The following is a 22,064-nucleotide window of genomic DNA, read 5'->3' on the forward strand; positions in this document are numbered from 1 at the left end:
GCCTGTTTTTAAACAATGTTTTACTTTAAAGAAAGGATCAGCTGTGATCCCATGCTGTAATGTCCGTATACTATTTTGCTTCCTCCCCTGCCCAGGAGCTGTGGTATGATCGAACCATGTTTGAGCACGGTCAGACTCGTATCCCTCTGCACACCTCTCCTCTGGTTCCCCAGGAGGTATGAGAAACCTTTTGATGGCCTTTCAGGGAGTCAGGTCAGAGGTGGTGTTTTCAGTTCTGCAGCTAGGGATTCTCTGGTCTGTACAGGGACCTGTAGGGTTTGGGTTTAGCTCCTAGGTGTTGTAGGCTTTACTATTCCCGTTACCAGTGTATGAGTGAGTTACGTGCATAACAAGATTTGTTTGTAATAAGAAAAAGATTTGTTTTGCTAAGTTTGATACCAGCATGAGACATGTAATGAGGGACAGTTATCGCCCCTTTCATTAAAAATAAGCTCTGAAGGCAGATTCTGAGGGCGATCATTCACATCAGATTGCATATATCAAGGTATCGTATTATTCAATGTTCTAGGACCTGCATACCCATATAAGTGGCTTAGGAGGGTTGATCTTACTGACAGATTCCTTTTAGACATATTATTTTTCAAGATTAAAGAAAAAAATCAATAAAATGTTTGACATCACCATAATCATATAGACCTGGAGAATCACGTTGACCATATCATATTTTACCACGCCATTAATGTTGAAACCAATACCCTTCCCACCTCCCTCCCCTCAGAAGAAAACAAAAGTAAGAGGATTTACGTTTATTCACTACATGTGTCAAATGCACTGCTGGGAAGGGATGCCATTTTAATGTTCACCTCAGTTATCAGGAAAGTCAGAATCAGTCCTGCAACCAGTCCTCAATTACAATGTCCACATGTCAGTATTACATTGCAGTCATCCAGGACAAGGCATTTTGGTGACCAAGGCAGATAATGCCAATGGCACCCCATCCCCAAGCAAAGGAATGGGTCAGAGAGTAAGGTAATATGACCCCTAACACATTCCTCTGCCCAGATTGGTCAGGTACCAAGATCTGATTAGACCAGAAAAGCCATTATATGTGGTGTATGTTAAGGATGAGGCTTAAAAGTGATTGCAATTTCAGAGTTACATATAGAATCATTCATTCCTTAAAGGCCACTTAAAGAATTCCAGGGACAAATAGTGATAATAATCCCTGACATTCTATATTTTGAGAGCTGTAATTTTTCCATATTTCGGCCGACAGTTATGTAAGGGCTTGTTTTTTACGGGACGAGTTCACGTTTTTATTGGTACCATTTCTGGGCACACTAAATTTTTTCATTGAATTCTATTTCGATTTTTGGGAGGCAGAATGAACAAAACCTAGCAATTCAGGAATTGTTTTCTCTTATGTCATTCCACATGTGGTAAAATTGATAAGACGACTTTATTCTTTGGGTCAGCACGATTACAGCGGTTTTTATGTTTCGCCGCTTTTACACAAAAACTATTTTATAGAAAAAAAATAATTATTTTTGCATTGCTGTATTCTGAGAGCTATAACTTTTTTATTTTTCAGCTGATGGAGCTGTATGATGGCTTTTTTCTTTGCTGGACAGGATGATGTTTTCAGTGACACCATTTTTATTTACATTATCATTTTGATCGCGTCTTATTCCACTTTATGTTTGGTGGTATGATGAAAAAGCATAGTTTTTAGCCCCATTTTTTTTTCTACAGTGTTCACTGACGGGGTTAACAAATGTAATAATTTTATGGGGCAAGACGTTTCAGATGCAGCGATACCAAACGTGTATTATTTTTTATTTATTTTATTTACATAAAAGTACAATACATATATTTTATTATTTAAAAAAAAGAAATTTCTATTTTTTTTTACTTTTTTATACTTTTTCACTTTTAGCAGTCTGATCCCAATTATAAAGCATAGCAATGCAGGAGCGCTGCTATGCTTTATAACTGTCAGTTTTGCACTGACACAAGTTAGATCATGCACTGCGCATGATCTACATAACTTGCTAACGCCTGGTAACCTCGGATATAGTCATGATGACATCGGGTCACCATGGCAACGATCGGGCTCCTGCGACTTCATGTGGGGGCACCGATCCAAGAGCAGAGGGGCTCCCTCCCTCTGCCTGCCAGCTAAATGCTGCGACCACTAGCGTTTATGGGGTTAAAGTGCCGGGAGCCGTGTGGGCACGGCTCCTGGCATCGAGTGCCGGGTGTCAGCTGTCAGAATCAGCTGACACCCGGTGGTGATCGTGCGTGCACAGCCTGTATGCGCGCAAAATCACCTGGAAATTCTCAGTACATCCCAGGTCAGGAAGCACTTCCCAAGCAGGACGTACTGAGTTTGTCTAAGGTTGGTAAGGGGTTAACATGTATGAAGACATTTTGATGCCCAGATGACTGAAAGAAGATGCCTTAATTACTGACAGAAGATGCTTTTTGTGAGAAAGAAATGAGATTTAAAGTAGAAAGGAGAACTCTTTTCAAAAGAGTTGGACAACAAAAAATGTGTTGATACATAAATAGGGCAAGGCCGTTTGTCCACAGAAAAATGCTTTTTAAGTTTTGGAGAGGATTAAAGCAGATAGCTCACACTCTTTAGAAATGGCTATAGTCACCCTGCATACACATTCCTTTCATCAGAACAGCTTCAGTAACAGACAGTATGCCTCCGAAATAAAATATAGAATACTAGGATTTGTACAAATCTGATATTAATGAGACATTTTCAGAACTGTGGCTAACAGGGAAAGAAGACACATAATTTTTCATAACTGTAACCCCTAACAATGAGCCACAAATACACAGTAACCAGATAACTGACAACAGCTATGCCATGTTTACTATCTAAGTAAAGAAAAAATCCCGATGGAAAATATGACGTCAATCTCAAACTTTTGCGATCATTTGGAGAGAAGTTATCACATAAGTTGGGGATTTCATAAAATCATGAATGGCTGAGACCAGCTCACAACCTGACCCATGTGAGGTCATCACGGGGGAGTGTGTGTGTGTGGGACTCAGGAGTTGATAATAGATCAAGCCGGATTATGATCTGGGTTCCTATAGAGAGATACATTTCAGTGTCTACATGATTCCTGTCCACTGGACATTCTTCAAACTAAGCTCTTTCCTTAGCTAGGCTGAATCATACCTGTGATCGGGGTAGTAAGTTTCTTTTGTTTTATTACTTTCATTTTATATAACTGTATGCAGTATTGTTTTGTCCCCTTTGTAAAATCTTTTGTATATTTTTCATAAACACTACCTCCCTTTGAATTAAATATAACATTTAATAGTTCTATTCCTTTTATTATTATTTATTTATATAGCACCATTGATTCCATGGTGCTGTACATAAGAAGGGGTTACATACAAAATACAGATATCACTTACAGTAAATGAACTAACAATGATAGACTGGTACAGGGGGAAGAGGACCCTGGCCTTGCGGGCATACATGCTATAGGATGGGGAAGGAGACAGTAGGTGGGGGGTTGCAGCAGCTCTGGTGGTGGTGATGTGGCAGCGTGATCATTGCAGGTTGTAAGCTTTCTTGAAGAGATGGGTTTTCAGGTTCTGTCTGAAGGATCCGAATGTGGCAGATAGTCGGACGTGTTGAGGCACAGAATTCCAGAGGATGGGGGATATTCGGGAGAAGTCTTGGAGGCGGTTGGGTGAGGAACGAATAAGTGTGGAGGAGAGAAGGAGGTCTTGGGAGGACCGGAGATTACGTGAGGGAATATATCGGGAGATTAGTTCAGAGATGAACAGAGGATAAAGGTTATGGATGGCTTTGTAGGTCAGTGTTAGTAGTTTGAACTGGATACACTGAGCAATTGAGAGTCAGTGAAGAGATTTGCAAAGTGGGTAGCAGAGGAGTAGCGAGAAGAGAGATGAACTAGTCTGGCAGCAGAGTTAAGGACAGACTGGAGAGGTGCGAGAGTGTTAGCAGGTAGGCCACAGAGGAGGATGTTGCAGTATTCGAGGCGGGAGATTATGAAGGCATTCACAAGCCGTTTAGTAGATTGAGGGTTGAGGAAAGGTGGGATTCTGGAAATATTTTTGACCTTGAGGTGACAGGAGGTGGCGAGTACTTGGATATGTGGTTTGAAGGACAGAGCAGAGTCGAGAGTTACACCGAGGCAGCCGATTTCTGTTACAGGGGAAAGAGTGATGTCATTTATTTTTATAGATCAGATCAGATGGGAAAGATATGTGAGATGGAGGAAAAATTATGAGTTCAGTTTTGTCCACATTGAGTTTGAGCAAGCGAGAGGAGAAGAAGAAGGATATGGCTGCTAGACATGCTGGGATTCTGGACAGGAGAGAGGTGACGTCTGGGCAAGAGAAGTAGATCTGGGTGTCATCAGCGTACAGGTAGTACTAGTAACCGTAGGACTTTATGAGCTGTCCCAGGTCAAGGGTATAGATGGAGAAGAGTAGGGGTCCTAGGACAGATCCTTGAGGGACTCCAACAGAGAGGGGGCGGGGTGAGGAGGTAGTGTGGGAGTGGGAGACACCAAAAGTGCAGTTGGAAAGGTATGAGAAGATCCAGGATAGGGCAAGATCTTTGACACCAAAGGAAGAGAGAATCTGTAGTAGGAGGCAGTGGTTAACTGTGTCGAAGGCAGAGGACAGGTCTAGAAGAAGGAGTATGGAGAATTGTCTGTTAGCTTTAAGTAAATCATTAATCATTTTGTTAAGGGCAGTTTCGGTGGAATGGTAGGAACGGAATCCAGATTTTTGTTTTGTTCTGTAACCGCGCCTCAAAGCCATACGCTATACAATCAGCCTTATAAACTATTGGTGGTGGCAGCGAATAGTCTGGGGTTATCATAGAGTTAGCGGTGATCGTTCGGTGTTATATACATATATTCCATGTTTTGGAACCAGGAGGTGTATATACAATCCGCTCACTGTTACTTTTCTGATAATCGGCCTGTTAGTGCAAACAGCCTGTGGCCTCCTCCATTAATCGTCGGCCAATCGTGTAATTGTCCGGATGATAGGGGGCAGCAGAGAGTTGTTCACTCAAGAGATCACAGTGGGTGGTTTTGAATGACCTTCCCAGGCTGTAATATGTAATAAATCACTAACAGGGTATAAAATCAAATTTGTGGGCGAAAAAAGTTAAATGTGAATTTTTTCCTTCTACATTCCATTAATTCGTGTGAAGAACCTGAAGGGCTAATAAAAATCTTGAATGTTGCTTTGAGCACCTTGTGGATGGCAGTTTTTAGAGTGGTGTCACTTTGGGGTATTTTCTGTCATACAGACCCCTCAAAGTCACTTCAAATGTGATGTGGTCTATAAAACATTGGTTTTGTAAATTTTGTTGGAAAAATGAGAAATCGCTGGTCAACTTTTAATTCTTATAACTTCCTAAGAAAAAAGATTTTATTTTGTTTCAAAAATTGTGTGGATGTAAAGTAGACATGTGGGAAATGTTATTTATTAACTAGTTTGTGTAACATAATAGCTCTCTGATTTAAGGGCATAAAAATTTAAAGTTTGAAAATTGCTAAGTTTTCAAAATTTTTGCCAAATTTCCCTATTTTTTTTCACACATAAACTCAAGTCATATCAAACAAATGTTACCACTGTCATGAAGTACAATAACTCACGAAAAAACATTCTCAGAATCAGTGAGATCCATTGAAGTGTTCCAGAGTAAAATTTGGGCTGGTCATGAAGGTGAAAACAGGGGGGTAAAGGGGTTAAGAAGATACGATTTTCGGTTCAAACATTTCTAACATTCTGAACATGAAAAAGGCTTCTCCTCTGTGTGAGTTCTCTGGTGGTTAACTAAATTTGATTTCTGTGTAAAACATTTCCCACATTTTGAACAGAAAAAAGGCTTCTCCCCTGTGTGAATTCTCTGGTGGTTAACTAAATGTGATTTCTGTGTAAAATATTTCCCACATTCTGAACAGGAGAAAGGCTTCTCCCCTGTGTGAATTCTCTGGTGGTTAACCAAATCAGATTTCTGGTTAAAACATTTCCCACATTCTGAACAGGAAAAAGGCTTCTCCCCTGTGTGATTTCTCTGGTGGTTATCAAAACTTGATTTCCGTGTAAAATATTTCCCACATTCTGAACAGAAAAAAGGCTTCTCCCCTGTGTGAATTCTTTGGTGCTTAACCAAATCAGATTTCTGGTTAAAAAATTTCCCACATTCTGAACAGGAAAAAGGCTGCTCGCCTGTGTGAGTTCTCTGGTGGTTATCAAAACTTGATTTCCGTGTAAAATATTTCCCACATTCTGAACAGAAAAAAGGCTTCTCCCCTGTGTGAATTCTTTGGTGCTTAACCAAATCAGATTTCTGGTTAAAACATTTCCCACATTCTGAACATGAAAAAGGTTTCTCCCCTGTGTGAGTTCGTTTGTGTATAGCAAGAAACCATTTATGATTAAAATGTTTCCCACATTCTGAGCAGGAAAAAGGCTTCTCCCCTGTGTGGGTTCTCTGGTGCGTAACCAAATTTGATTTCTGGTTAAAACTTTTCCCACATTCTGAACAGGAAAAAGGCTTCACCCCTGTGTGAATTCTCTGGTGCCTAATAAGAGCTAATTTCTGGTTAAAACATCTCCCACACTCTGAACAAGAATATCTATTTTCCGCTGTAAGATTTTTTTGATGTTTAAAACTATTTCCATATTCTGAACATGAAAATGGCTTCTTTGCTTGAGGGGCAGTTTGAGTTTGTTTTTTAATGCTTATTTTGTGACTTTGATTTTCCTTAGTAGTCGGTAATGAATCAGAAGACAGGACCTGTTTCACAGGATCAGATGATTGAACTTTGCTGGGAAGGGATGATGGTATAGCTGGAGTAATGACATTCACTTCAATTGTATCCTGTGGGATATCAAGATCATCTGATTTAAAAATTGAAGATGTCAGCTGTCCCTCTGATCTCCTGGTACAGTCATCTGCTAAGAATGAAACCAAGTATTATTTTTGAATAAATACACACACAGGCTCGGTAGCATCCAGGTCACTGGCTCAGTCAGGAGACCATAACACACAGGAGGCCTTCTCCCTCCAAACACACAGAACATGTGCCAAACAACGGCCTCCATTATATATCTTAACCACACTCAGAGGTGAGGTATGTGGGTAGCAAGACCCGCCCATCTCTCCAACTACCCGTAACCCGGTCCTATGTGCACCAAACAGTCCTCTTAGTGCTTACGTGCACTAGAGCAACATTCCAGGTTACATCACAGAGGACAGCCATCTCTGTGATAAATACCTTCCATCAACTATGTGTCCATTAGCCACCTTAATCATATTGTCGGAAGCTGCCAGATACAGCCTTGTTCTCCTCTGGTTCAGTCCTCTGTGCTCAGCTCCCGGCTTGTGTATTTGTTTCCTGTTGTGGCCCCTGCCTGTTTACTGACTACTCTTGTGTCTTCTGATTTTGTATTTTCTCTGCCCTCCTGGTTCTGACCCGGCTACCTGACTATTCTTCTTCCCATCTCACACCACAGAACAGCAGGTAACACCGTGGCCCAAGCCTAGGATTAAAGGGTGATGAGCAAGACAATCAATGGGATCTGGAAAATGGAGTAGATAGCGCCAAGACTGTTCGTGGTGGCCATCTTTTGAGCTGCCAGGTGACCACGAACAGTGCCCCCAATACATTGTGTCTGCAAACTATTCCAGCAAGATCTGCATTGGAATAGCTAAATGGTGCTCCTTCCCTTCTTAACCTGCCATGTGCCCAGACAGTAATGTACAACCGTATATAGTGTATTGTCAGATTCAAGAAAAGTTTGAAAATAATTTGTAAGGTCCATTTGTTTCCTATTATCCTTGGTGAAGAATTCCAAAGTTATCACCACATGAAGTGATTTGAAGAATGGGGCCAATTAGGAACACAAAACTGTCTGCAGGAAGTGATTAAATCAGAGTATAGACAATAACACATCTAATGAAATGATCAAACTGAACAGTCGTTGCCAGTAAAAAATGAGTAACTAGTGGTGAAACCTCTCTCGGGTAATTAGAGTATGGGGCTCGGTGGCTCTTGGGAATTTAAACTATCGTAAGGGACAATATTTTCTGTCTGATGAGTTTCCAAGAAGAAATATTAGACATTCAAAGAGAACTTTTTATAATAGTGCAGAGATGAGGTGTCTTAAATTTAGCTTACACATATATCATGGCACAGGTGTAATGTTTATGCAGTTTATCGTTAGCCAAACCAGTGTGGACGTCCTGCCGAGATGTTCCCCTGACTCGTGTTTCACGATCAGCTTCTCCTGAGAGTAAAGCTGATCGCGAAACGCGAGTCAGGGTTACATCTCGGCAGGATGTCCACACTGGTTTGCTTTGCTTTATATACTTATATTTGTTACATGACACTGCCATCTATGCACCAGCACTTTTACTAGTGTTGCTGTGTCCTGTGGTCTCCTATGTGCCTCATATAGCTTTTGTATGAAGTTTAGGTATTTATACCCTTTGTTCATACTTCATATCACTTGACTTTGAATGAGCAAATATCTGACTATTATGCTTATATTAATATATGCACATTGATTCCCCGAGTCACATTGAAACCATGTGTTCAGCTATCATGTCTAGATCTCTTTATGTATATTGACTTCTCTCAAACCATCCTGTTTGTGCCCTTTGTGGTCTAGCTACCCGGTATATAACATTATCATCCCACTTGGATTATATTAATAGTTCACATACTTATGTATAACTTTTATACAGGCTTTGTCTTGGAGTAGATCAGTCTCACATTTGAGCGAGACTGGGTGTATTGTTGTATTTTGTGAATGGTATAAATTGTCATCTAAACTCAATACTTATCTGTGATAAGCTATAGTGTATTCTAATAGCAGTTGTTTCTTTATTCTTTCAATAGGTGTTCACCTCTGTTTTAACATCTCCTTTTATACTTTTAATTTTACTTGTGTGTTTTGTATGATGTGGAAACTAATAAAATTACTATTTTATTTATTTTGGCTCTTATACTCCTTGTCTAGTATAGGATTTGTATCACATTAGGAGTGCCATCCACTACATAGTCTGTTTATAGGCTTCTACATTCTAAGTACATTGTCATTTGGCTTTGTAGTTTACAGATCTGGACAGGTAACGGTCAGCATCTTCTAATTTACGTACGTGGATCTTCCAGGTTGTAAGTTCTTTAGAAAAGGGCTTTCAATACCCAAAGTCATTTGAACAGTTTTGGGTGGAGGAGAATGCTGTGGTCTAGAGGCATTCTTTAGTTTAGTAATTTAGCAAATTACTTTTGCTAAAATTCATTACCTGAGTGCCGAGGTTTCTCTTACATTATATGCGGTTTAGACCCTACTCGTGCACCCTGGTCCAGTAGTGCTGCATTCTCCACCACTATTACTGAGAAAAATCTGAGACTTCTCAACATTTCATGGTTACTACTCACCTGGGCAGTCATATATAGGAATCTCCTCTTTACACCGCTCATCACCCCTCACATATGTGTCTGTACTATTATTATGGGTCAGATCTTCACCCTGAAACAAATATTGTAAAAGTCACAGACAGATGGAGAAGTCACATCTATGATCAGCTCTAATCCTGCCATCTCCACTGTTCTCAATACACAAGTATAAAACATATACCATATTTTTCGGACCATAAGACGCACCTAGGTTTTAGAGGAGGAAAATAGAACAAAAAAATTAAGCAAACAATGTGGTCATGATGCCCTGTTATGGGGGAGGGGGTATGCTGCGGACGCTGTTATAGGGGTAATGTCTCCCATTTCTGTTAATATCCCCCATCCTGGTATATATGGCCCCCTCCTTCCTATTATATGTGGCCCTCATTCCCATCCTGATATGAATGGCACCCCTCATTCCCATCCTGGTATGTATGGCACCCCCTCATCCCCATCCTGGTATGCATGGCCCCCTTAATCCCTCATCCTGGTATGTATGGCCCCCCTCATCCCTCTTCCTGGTATGTATGGCCCCCCTCATCCCTCTTCCTGGTATGATGGCACCCTTCATCCCTCATCCTGGTATGTATGGCCCCCCTCATCCTTCCTGGTAAGCGTGGCACCCCTCATCCTGGTATGCTTCGCACCCCCTGATCCCCCATCACGCTGCACAAAAAAAATAAACAATTATGCTCACCTCCTCTCCAGTGCTGCGTCTTGCTCTGCTGCCTACAGGGATCTCACTGTGTGAGCTGTGCATAGCGTAACTGCCATGCAACCTCACACTGTGAGATGCTGTGCCAGAATAATCACTGCTCCCCATGCAGGGACTGTGTGCGTGGGGAGCAGTGACCATTCACTCTCCTTAATAGTGCACATACGGTACCCGCAGCGCGGCTCCTGCTGCTGCGCTGCGGTCTGTTTGTCCGCTATTAAAGGCCATGAATATTCACTACAATCCACTCCCATGGATTGTAGTGAATATTCACGGTCTTCAATAGCGGGCACACAGACTGCTGGCCGCAGCAGGAGCCGCGCTGCGGGTACTGTGTGCGCGCTATTAAGGTGAGTGAATGGTCAATGCTCCCCACGCACACGGTCCCGGAGTGGGGACCAGTGACTATTCCGGCACAGCATCTTACAGTGTGAGGGCGCATGGCAGTTACGCCACGCACGGCTCACACAGTGAGATCCCTGTAGGCAGCAGAGTGGGACGCAGCATTGGAGGAGAGAGAAGGTGAGCATAATTGTTTATTTTTATTTTTTTGTGTGCATCGTGACGGGGATCAGGGGGGGCCAAGCATACTAGAATGAGGCGTGCCAAGCATACCAGGAAGAGGGATGAGGGGGCCCTACATACCACGATAAGGGATGAAGGGTGCCATACATCCCAGGAAGAGGGATGAGGGGGGTGTGGGGAGCAGTGAATATTGATTTTGTTAAGTAGCGGGCACAGTGTAGGCTGCAGCAGGCGGCTGCTACCTCCTGTGCCCCGCTACTCCACCGCTGCCGCTCCCCCCACATCTGCCACCACCCACAGCCTCAGTATTTATATATATCGGACTATAAGACGCACCACCTCCCACTTTCCTCCAAAATTTTGGAGGAAAAAAGTGCATCTTATAGTCCGAAAAATACAGTAATACTAGTGGATAAAACAACACTGAACACAAGATTGTCACAACCGTCAACACATCATAGGGGAGATCTCATGACACCTTCTCTCCATCTACCTGATGATCCTGAGGAACATTGGGATCTTCTTGTTTACAGTCCTCTGGAAGAAGAGGATGGGGACATCTCTCTGGTGTTGTCCTCTTACTGGATAGAGCTGTAGGAAACACATACAGGGACTGAATTAACTCTTTTGTACAGATAGTTAGAGGCAGTGTGTATTTAGTCCTATTACCTGGTGATGTGAGGTGCTGGTCAAACTCCATCATGACGTCCTTGTACAGATCTTTGTTTCCTTCTAAATACTCCCACTCCTCCATGGAGAAATAGACTGTGACATCCTGACACCTTATAGGAACCTGACACATACAATGATCCCATCATCCACCAGATCCCTTCATAGCATTACTGTATAATGTCCCAGCATTCCCAGCAGTGTCACCTCTCCAGTCAGAAGCTCAATCATCTTGTAGGTGAGTTCAAGGATCTTCTGGTCATTGATGTCCTCATGTATCAGTGGGTGAGATGGAGGCCCCGTGATTGGGCTCAGGGGTCTTCCCCATCCCTCAGACACAGGGTCCTGACAGCGCTCACTAGAGGTCTTCTTCACTAATGTGTAATCCTGGTTATAGAGAGACACATTAATAAATCTCCCTCCAGACATTTCCAGAGTCCTCACCTCTCCAGCTCTGTCCATCTGTTATTCCCATAGATAAGAATGATGTAATTTGACGTCATCAGAATCTCTCACCTCTCCAGTAAGCCGGAAGAGGATCTCTAGGGTGAGGTGTAATATCCTCTCCGCCATCTTGTCTCTGTCCATATCCAGTTTTGATGGGTAAATCAGGAAAATTCTCTTATATAGAAGATTGTCACTGAGAGGATCTGATATTGTAGAGACCTGAATGAGAAGAAGATGAGCCTATGTAACATCATAAATATCCTGTGTAATAATACAATTACTGGAGATAATAAGGGGAAACATATGAGGAGATTTATTATTTTACAGTATTTAGTTTTCTGCTTTACATCTAGTAATAAAACCTATATATTTTAGGCCACAGACAACAAGCAGTTTCTTCCTTGGAGTCTGCAGCTGAATACGTTTCTCATAGACTCATCTTCCATAAAGCTAATTCTCGTCCCATTTACAGACACTGCAATCGGCATTAGCAATACTGCAGGAGATATTCATTACACGTGACATGAGAAATAACTACTTCATGATGAGGAAGACATTTTCATCTTCTTCTACGGCTCCAGAAACATATTTGGCCAGAGTCCATCACTGACTACATCTCCACCCGTCTATATGAATGTTTCCCATCTTCCCCGGACTGTAATCTTCTATCTCGTTAGATCTTATGTCTGATTCACACACAGAAGTTTGATGCATTTATAAAACCTTTTTTGTTTACACAAATATTGTCGGCAGAAATTATTTGATACCAAAGCCTCCATATACAGTGTTTTATGGAGTTTATTTCGGGCCTTAGACTTTCCTATATTATAAGAAAAACACCAGAAAAAAAAGCAGAAATTAAAATGTTTCAAAAGAAAATTGGCACCAACAGTTCTTATAAAAAGAAAAAAACAAGCAAACAGCATAAGACACATTTTGTTATTTTCTAACACATTAAACATTTGTTTTAATATAATTAATTCCTTTGACCAGCAGAACATAGATGTACACCGCAGGGATGGCACAGTTGCGGCTGCAACATAAACCCTGGCAGTTTAACCACTTGCTGCTGTCAAAAGCAAACATGGCATCTCAAAAGGTTTGACAGAGTTCGACTAAATGACCCTCCTCCCCCAAGTACTCGATAGTATGGGGCTGCCTAGTTACTATGATACTTAAATACCTAATAATGGTGTCTTAACCTGCAATGTATGAAAGTCTATTAGGCCGGGCCAGAGGCAGCGTCCAATGAGTTACATTTTAAAGCCCCCATACACATTAGACTAAAGTTGCATGGAAGTAATGAATTTGGGGTTGGCTAACTATATAATGACAGATGATGTCAGTTCAGAGAAGGATCTGGCATCCTGAATTTTAGAGGCTAATTGTTTGCTTTTCCTGTAGATACTCCCCTGCTAGAGGAGTCTGGAGGTGACCCTCATACAGACCATAGGAAAGCTGGAATATTTGTGTGTATGGTGGAGTCGGGAGAGATAGCCGTCTGCCAAATGACTGTTCAGCCAACACTTATCTCGTGTATGGGGCTGTTACGTACACTACTCAAAAATATAAAGGGAACACTTAAACAACACAATGTAACTCTAAGTCAATCACACTTCTGTGAAATCTACCTGTCCAGTTATGAAGCAACACTGATTGTGAATCAATCTCTCCTGCTGTTGTGTAAATGGTACAGACAACTGGTAGAAATGAGAGTCAATTAGCAAGACACCCCCTATAAAGGAGCGGTTCTGCAGAACATTTCTCTGTTCTCATCCTTTTTGGCTGTTTTGGTCACTTTTGCATTTTATCATTGCTCTCACCCCTAGACGTACATTAGCATGAGGCGGTGTCTACAACCCACAGAAGTAGCTCATGTAGTGCAGCTCATCCAGGATGGCACATCAATGAGAGCTGTGGCAAGAAGGGTAACTGTGTGTCAGCACAGTGTCCAAAGCATGGAGCATATACTGTACCAGGAGACAGGTCAGTACACCAGGAGATGTGGAGGGGGCCTTAGGAGGGCAACAATCCAGCATCAGGACCGCTACCTCCTCCTTTGTGCAAGGAGGAACAGGAGGAGCATGCCAGAGCCCTGCAAAATGACGTCCAACAGGCCACTAACATTTATTTGTCAGCTCAAACTGTCAGAAACAGATTCCATGAGGGTGGTATGAAGGCTCGAAGTCCACAGGTGGGTGTTGCTCTTACAGTACAACATGGTGAAGGGTCATTGGCATTTGCCAGAGAACACCAAGATTGGCAGATTCCACATTGGCGCCCTGTGTTCTTCACGGATGAGAGCAGGTTCACACTGCACACATGTGACAGACGTGACAGAGTCTGGAGATGCTGTGGAGAACGTTCTCCCACACGACCGGTTTGGCAGTGGGTCAATAATGGTGTGGGGAGGCATTTCCTTGGAGGGCCGCACAGCCCTCCGTGTGCTAGCCAGAGGTACCCTGACTGCCATTAGGTACTGGGATGAGATCCTCAGATCCATTGTGAAACCGTATCCAGGTGCAATGGGCCCTGTGTTCCTTCTGATGCAAGACAATGCCAGGCCTCATGTGGCTGGAGTGTGTCAGCAGTTCCTGCATGATGAAGGCATTGATGCTTTGGAACGGCCTGTCCATTCCCCAGACCTCAATCCAATCGAGCACATCTGGGACATCATGTCTTGTTCCATCCACCAATGCCACATTGCATCACAGACTTTAATTTGGTGGATACCACAAAAAAGGTCTGTCGCGGCCTATAACCGCCAGACAAGAAGAGATTCTGACAATATAAAAATAACAATTTTATTCAATATAAATTAAAACAATACATAAAAATAGGCAAGGGAAAAACCTCCAAAAATCAGGTGAATGGAAACACACTGATGGTCCTCTGCATACACATAATGTAACTGATGGTACTAGTGGGATGAACCTCAGTATAGTAAACGGTAGCACCCAAACCAAATGACAGGTATACAAATCCGAGAAATACTGTACTCAAGTATAGCGTCAGTGCGACAATAAGAGCTTATTCTCGGTATGTATACAATCAATATAATCCAAAACATCAGACAGAATAAAAAGTAAGCGCGTCATGGCACGCCCCGGAAGAAGCAACTGAGCGAAACGGCGTCCGTCGGGTGTGGGGAGGACTCCTCTGGTCTCCTGCATTCTAGGATCCACCTCTGAATCAGGTATTAGCGTTCCCTTTCCATTTACTAAGTACACACCATATTAGGGCTTTTATGTATAGCCTTTACAGCTTACTTTTTATTCTGTCTGATGTTTTGGATTATATTGATTGTATACATACCGAGAATATGCTCTTATTGTCGCACCGACGCAGGTGCATCTCACTGAATTAGAATATCGTCAAAAAGTTTATTTATTTCAGTTCTTCAATACAAAAAGTGAAACTCATATTATATAGAGTCATTACAAGCAAAGTGATCTATTTCAAGTGTTTATTTCTGCTAATGTTGATGATTATGGCTTACAGACAATGAAAACACAAACGTCATTATCTCAGAAAATTAGAATAAAAAACACCTGCAAAGGCTTCCTAAGCATTTAAAAAAGGTACCTTAGTCTGTTTCAGTAGACTCCATAATCATGGGGAAGACTGCTGACTTGACAGATGTCTAGAAGGCAGTCATTGACACACCCCATAAGGAGGGTAAGCCACAAAAGACCATTGCTAAAGAAGCAGCTGTTCACAGAGTGCTGTATCCAAGCATATTAAAGGAAAGTTGAGTGGAAGGAAAAAGTGTGGTAGAAAAAGTGCACAAACAACCGGGATAACTGCGGCCTTGAAAGGATTGTTAAGAAAAGGCCATTCAATGTGTGAGGGAGATTCACAAGGAGTGGACTGCTGCTGGAGTCATTGCTTCAAGAGCCACCACACACAGACGTATCCAGGACATGGGCTACAAGTGTCGCATTCCTTGTGTCAAGCCACTCATGACCAATAGATAACACCAGAAACGTCTTACCTGAGCCAAGGAGAAAAAGACCTGGACTTTTGCTCAGTGGTCCAAGGTGTTGTTTTCAGATGAAAGTAATTTTGCATTTCATTTGGAAATCAAGGTCCCAGAGTCTGGAGGAAGAGTGGAGAGGCCACAATCCAAACTGCTTGAGGTCTAGTGTGAAGTCTCCACAATCAGTGATGGTTTGGGGAGCCATGTCATCTGCTGGTGTAGGTCCACTGTGTTTTATCAAAACCAAAGTCAGCGCAGCCGTCTACCTAGAAATTTTAGAGCAGCTCATGCTTTCCTCTGCCGACAAGCTTTTTGGAGATGGAAATTTCATTCTCCAGCAGGACTTGGCACCTGTCCACACTGCCAAAAGTACCAATACCTGGTTCACAAACAACAGTATCACTCTGCTTGATTGGTCAGAAAACTCGCCTGACCTTAACCCTATAGAGAATCTATGGGGTATTGTCAAGAGGAAGATGAGAGACACCAGACCCAACAATGCAGACAAGCTGAAGGCTGCTATCAAAGCAACCTGAGCTTCCATAACACTTCAGCAGGGCCACAGGCTGATCGCCTCCATGCCACGCCACATTGATGCAGTAATTGATGCGAAAGGACCAAGTATTGAGGGCATTTACTGAACATACATTTCAGTAGGCCAACATTTCGGATTTTAAAAACATTTTTCAAGCTGTTGTTATAAAGTATTCTAATTTACTGAGATAATGACTTGTGTGTTTTCATTGGCTGTAAGCCATAATCATCAACATTAATAGAAATAAGCACTTGAAATAGATCACTCTGTTTGTAATGACTCTGTATAATATATGAGTTTCACTTTTTGTATTGAAGAACTGAAATAAATGAACTTTTTGATGATATTCTAATTTAGTGAGAAGTACCTGTATATACATGTGCATATAATGCCTTATGTGCCTATATCCCCATGTGTCCCCACACTTATATATGTCCACATGCACATGAATATAATTGTGCCTCTACACATATATAGTTGGCCCCCTTATAATCCGCCCACTGTTCAGATATGCCCAGGACAAGAAAAGTCTGGGCATGTCAGAAGAAGATGGACAGCTGTCCATCTACTGCCTGTGGCTATGTGCTGACATGGTTAATTACCATGTTAGTAGAGAGTCACACTGCTAGGATAAAAGGATCAAAGAAATCCTTGTCCTGGCAATAGCCGGTGCCTGCAGGGGTCCAGACGCCAGGACTGATATAATCATATCAGTGTGGGCGCCCGGCACTTCAAAGCGCACTGCCGCTGGGTGCACACAGGTGCATACAGGGATACCTGTGTATGCAATGTCATCATAACGCCATGCTGGCACTCACATCCTGCATGCACGGCAGGAGGAGGACGGAGGTCATGGCAAAATGGCAGTGCTTGCACGCTCTACTCTTCTACTTCCCTGCCTGCCTCCACCTGACCTGCCTCTGTTCCCCTCCTCTCTAGCTCCACTTGTCATCCTCTGCCCGCAGTCCCTTCATCTCCTCTGCTCTCCAGCCTCAGCCCTGCTCCCGTCCTGCACTGTACTCCGCAGCAGCCCCTTCATCCATGGCCTCCTCCTCCTCTCTGTGTCATCCTTTGCCTGCAGTCCCTTCATCTCCTCTGCTCTCCAGCCTCAGCCCTGCTCCCGTCCTGCACTGTACTTTGCAGCAGCCCCTTCATCCATGGCCCCCTCTTCCTCTCTGTGTCATCCTCTGCCTGCAGTCCCTTCATCTCCTCTGCTCTCCAGCCTCAGCCCTGCTCCCGTCCTGCACTGTACTCCGCAGCAGCCCCTTCATCCATGGCCCCCTCCTCTTCTCTGTATCATCCTCTGCTTGCAGTCCCTTCATCTCATCTGCTCTCCAGCCTCAGCCCTGCTCCCGTCCTGCACTGTACTCCGCAGCAGCCCCTTCATCCATGGCCTCCTCCTCCTCTCTGTGTCATCCTTTGCCCGCAGTCCCTTCATCTCCTCTGCTCTCCAGCCTCAGCCCTGCTCCCGTCCTGCACTGTACTCCGCAGCAGCCCCTTCATCCATGGCCTCCTCCTCCTCTCTGTGTCATCCTTTGCCCGCAGTCCCTTCATCTCCTCTGCTCTCCAGCTTCAGCCCTGCTCCCGCCCTGCACTGTACTTTGCAGCAGCCCCTTCATCCATGGCCCCCTCTTCCTCTCTGTGTCATCCTCTGCCTGCAGTCCCTTCTTCTCCTCTGCTCTCCAGCCTCAGCCCTGCTCCCGTCCTGCACTGTACTCCGCAGCAGCCCCTTCATCCATGGCCCCCTCCTCCTCTCTGTGTCATCCTCTGCTTGCAGTCCCTTCATCTCCTCTGCTCTCCAGCCTCAGCCCTGCTCCCGTCCTGCACTGTACTTTGCAGCAGCCCCTTCATCCATGGCCCCCTCTTCCTCTCTGTGTCATCCTCTGCCTGCAGTCCCTTCATCTCCTCTGCTCTCCAGCCTCAGCCCTGCTCCCGTCCTGCACTGTACTCCGCAGCAGCCCCTTCATCCATGGTCCCCTCCTCTTCTCTGTGTCATCCTCTGCTTGCAGTCCCTTCATCTCCTCTGCTCTCCAGCCTCAGCCCTGCTCCCGTCCTGCACTGTACTCCGAAGCAGCCCCTTCATCCATGGCCTCCTCCTCCTCTCTGTGTCATCCTTTGCCCGCAGTCCCTTCATCTCCTCTGCTCTCCAGCCTCAGCCCTGCTCCCGTCCTGCACTGTACTCCGCAGCAGCCCCTTCATCCATGGCCTCCTCCTCCTCTCTGTGTCATCCTTTGCCCGCAATCCCTTCATCTCCTCTGCTCTCCAGCTTCAGCCCTGCTCCCGCCCTGCACTGTACTTTGCAGCAGCCCCTTCATCCATGGCCCCCTCTTCCTCTCTGTGTCATCCTCTGCCTGCAGTCCCTTCATCTCCTCTGCTCTCCAGCCTCAGCCCTGCTCCCGTCCTGCACTGTGCTCCTCAGCAGCCCCTTCATCCATGGCCTCCTCCTCCTCTCTGTGTCATCCTTTGCCCGCAGTCCCTTCATCTCCTCTGCTCTCCAGCCTCAGCCCTGCTCCCGTCCTGCACTGTACTCCGCAGCAGCCCCTTCATCCATGGCCCCCTCCTTCTCTCTGTGTCATCCTTTGCCCGCAGTCCCTTCATCTCCTCTGCTCTCCAGTCTCAGCCCTGCTCCCGTCCTGCACTGTACTCTGCAGCAGCCCCTTCATCCATGGCCCCCTCCTCCTCTCTCCATGTCCCCCTGTGTGCCGCAGCGGGCAGCCTGTCACACTCTGCTGCTCCTGTCACACTCTCACACCTTCTGACCTGATCTTCTGCCTCTCTTCACCCCACACGACCCCAGCGTTCCTTCTGGCTGCAGCTCCCTCTCTTCTACCATCAAGCACCTGTGGTCATCCTCAAGCAGGATCTTCAGCCTCACAGTACCTGGACTCTGTTAAATATTGCTGCTATTAACCCCTTGTTCTCTGTAGGGATAGTTAGTGATGGGCTGGTGGACTGTTATTAATATATGTGTGTTTTTAGGTAAGTGGGTGGGAAGTATAATTAGGTTATTGTGGGGCTAATTATATATTATTATTGTGTATTGTTATAGTGTGGTAATTAGTAGTATAATAACTGAAGACTTGTGTGTAATAAATATCTTTCATGGATACACGGTTTCATCTCAGTTAGTCGCTGTTCAGTATAGTTTATAACAAGGGAATCGGAGTACGTAACATGTGAGGTATTAGCCGGATATTGGTTATTGATAGTCAAGGCTGGCATTAATGATTAATATACGGAATACCGCCCTGTAACAATGGGGCAAATTGAAAACGATTTGCTATCTTCTTATAGCCTTCTCCTGCTTTGTGGCCTCCACCATTTTCATTTTCAGAGAGCTAGGCAGCTGCTTAGAAGAACCCAAAGCTGTGTTTTTTTGGCACAAGGTTAGAGGAGGTTTTTATAAATCTGGGAAATTTCCCTCACCTGGCCTTTCCTAACGATGATAGTGAACAAGCCATAACCCTAAGGTATGTGTGCACATTGAGTATTTGCTGCAGAAATTTCGGCAACGTTTCTGCATCTCTTGGCAGCAAAAACACAGCGGCTAATTAAGGTCAGAAACCTTGGTCAAACCGAGTCTCCACACTACAGCCGTGATGTAGTGACGTCTTTGTGCCTGCTGTGCACGGAGTCTCAGACTCACAGGCGCAGGCTGAATGGTGGATCAGGGAGCTTTCAACTCCTGATTCACTATTCTATTCAATGGTATCTCCGTCATGGGAATGTGGATGTCGCTGAAACTGTGATGATGGGGAAGGAGAGGGAGCCGGATGGCTTGTTGTGGATGTATATAAACCGATATAAGCAATGATGCTGCTGAATAATTGATACAGTCACTACCTTACCCGATCCCCTACCTAAACAAAGCTGATACTGCCTAACCGCGCAGGTTGGCACACTAAGGAATGACAATTGCGCCTCTGCTCACTGATGGCTGTCCGTCAGACTCCCTGGTTAACTCTGATATATATATCAAAAAAATACACTGATACATTAAATAGGATCAGATATGTCTCAAGGTATATATAAAGGAAAGGGTATGATAGTCATCAGAGAATGTTTCAATAATCCGCCTCAATGCGTTTATCCAACAGGTTCATCAGGAGCCTTGATACAGGGATGATAATTCATGATGTTCAGCATAGTGTGCCTAATAGCCAGGTGTCCATGTATAAATATCCCACTTCATCCAAAACCCCTCCCAGACTAGGAGACCCATTCCCATTCCTAGAGGTGAATTGTCATAGGATATATAGAATGCAGTCTGTCTATAATAATGTACTGCGCCTGCGCTACTTCTCATGAGCTAGAGGTCCGATAATGTCCATCCCCTAGTGTGCATGTCTGGAAGTGACGCGCTTTACACTGAAACGGCAGATAAACTGATTGCCGCCGCGCCACTCGTACCCGTGACTGCGCATGCCCGTAGTTATGCACTCCATGCCAGAGCGCATCTAGGGTCATTGTCAGCGATTGTGCACTCCTGGATGTGTGTATTCTATGCCAGAGAGCATTACAGTCTCCTATGTACGACTGTGCATGCGTTCCACTCCGGAGCACATAATGAATTTGGGTTGCGTTCCAGCAATATAGAAAAGTCCTCTATCTGAGATCAGCGTCAAGGGAGACTAAAAACAAGTATTTCACATCCTCCCATCATGCAATAGGCATGTAGATCTACTTTATCACTTCATAAAATATGGGATGGTGGCCCACAAAATATTCCTAAATGGCCAAATTTCACCCCTATTGCATAATTAGAGATACACGAGGAACACCACACTTGTTAGTTACTAAATAGTATAAGTGGGATGTAGCGTCGGCGTCCCTGCCTCCTGCTAGGCAGGGATGCTGTTCCCCTCACCTCTCCGCTCCGTGCCCTGCGTCTTCCTCCCGCTCTGCTGGCAGCGCGCGCTCCTCCCCGGTCACTGTGCTTAGGGCGCGCACGCCCCCCCTCTCTTAAAGGGGCCGCGCGCGCCGCTCTAAGGAGTCCCCGGCCAATGGCCGGAGGACCTCTCCATATATAAGGCACCTCCTCCAAGATGGAGGTGCCCGAGCAATGTTGTTGCAAAGCCTTCACTCTGCTTCAGCCCTCAGGTCCCGTTACCAGTTACCTGCCAGTCACCTGCCAGATTCCTGCTTGTTACCTGCCAGTCACCTGCCAGATACCTGCTTGATACCTGCCTGATATCCACTTACCTGCTTGCAAGCCTGCGGTCCGACGGTCTGTGTTCCGACACCTGTCAGTCTGTCTATGGACCAGCCTGTCCGCTCACCTGGGAGCGCTCACCTGCTACCTGCCTGCTAGCCTACCTGGAGGCTCCGCCGTCACTTGCCGTGACCACCTGCCTGTCCAGAGACTCTTGCCCGCTCACCTGGGAGCGCTCACCTGCTACCTGCCTGCTAGCCTACCTGGAGGTTCTGCCGTCACTTGCCGTGACCACCTGCCTGTCCAGAGACTCTTGCCCGCTCACCTGGGAGCGCTCACCTGCTACCTGCCTGCTAGCCTACCTGGAGGTTCTGCCGTCACTTGCCGTGACCACCTGCCTGTCCAGAGACTCTTGCCCGCTCACCTGGGAGCATCCACCTGCTACCTGTCTGCTAGTCTACCTGGAGGTTCTGCCGTCACTTGCCGTGACCACCTGCCTGTCCAGAGACTCTCGCCCGCTCACCTGGGAACGCTCACCAGCCACCTGCCTGCTGTCCTTCTACCCAGAGACTGTCCCTGTCACTTGCCGTGAC

General features: G+C 44.9%; 1 pseudogene; it reads right to left on the reverse strand.

The window, feature by feature from the left end:
* Positions 1-22,064, reverse strand: part of LOC141271721 (uncharacterized) — a 67,808-nt pseudogene that overhangs the window by 37,821 nt on the left and 7,923 nt on the right.

Source organism: Phyllobates terribilis, unplaced genomic scaffold (assembly GCF_046119375.1).
Source record: "Phyllobates terribilis strain yellow unplaced genomic scaffold, ASM4611937v1 Scaffold_5__5_contigs__length_657084704, whole genome shotgun sequence".
NCBI classification, from domain to species: Eukaryota; Metazoa; Chordata; class Amphibia; order Anura; family Dendrobatidae; genus Phyllobates; species Phyllobates terribilis.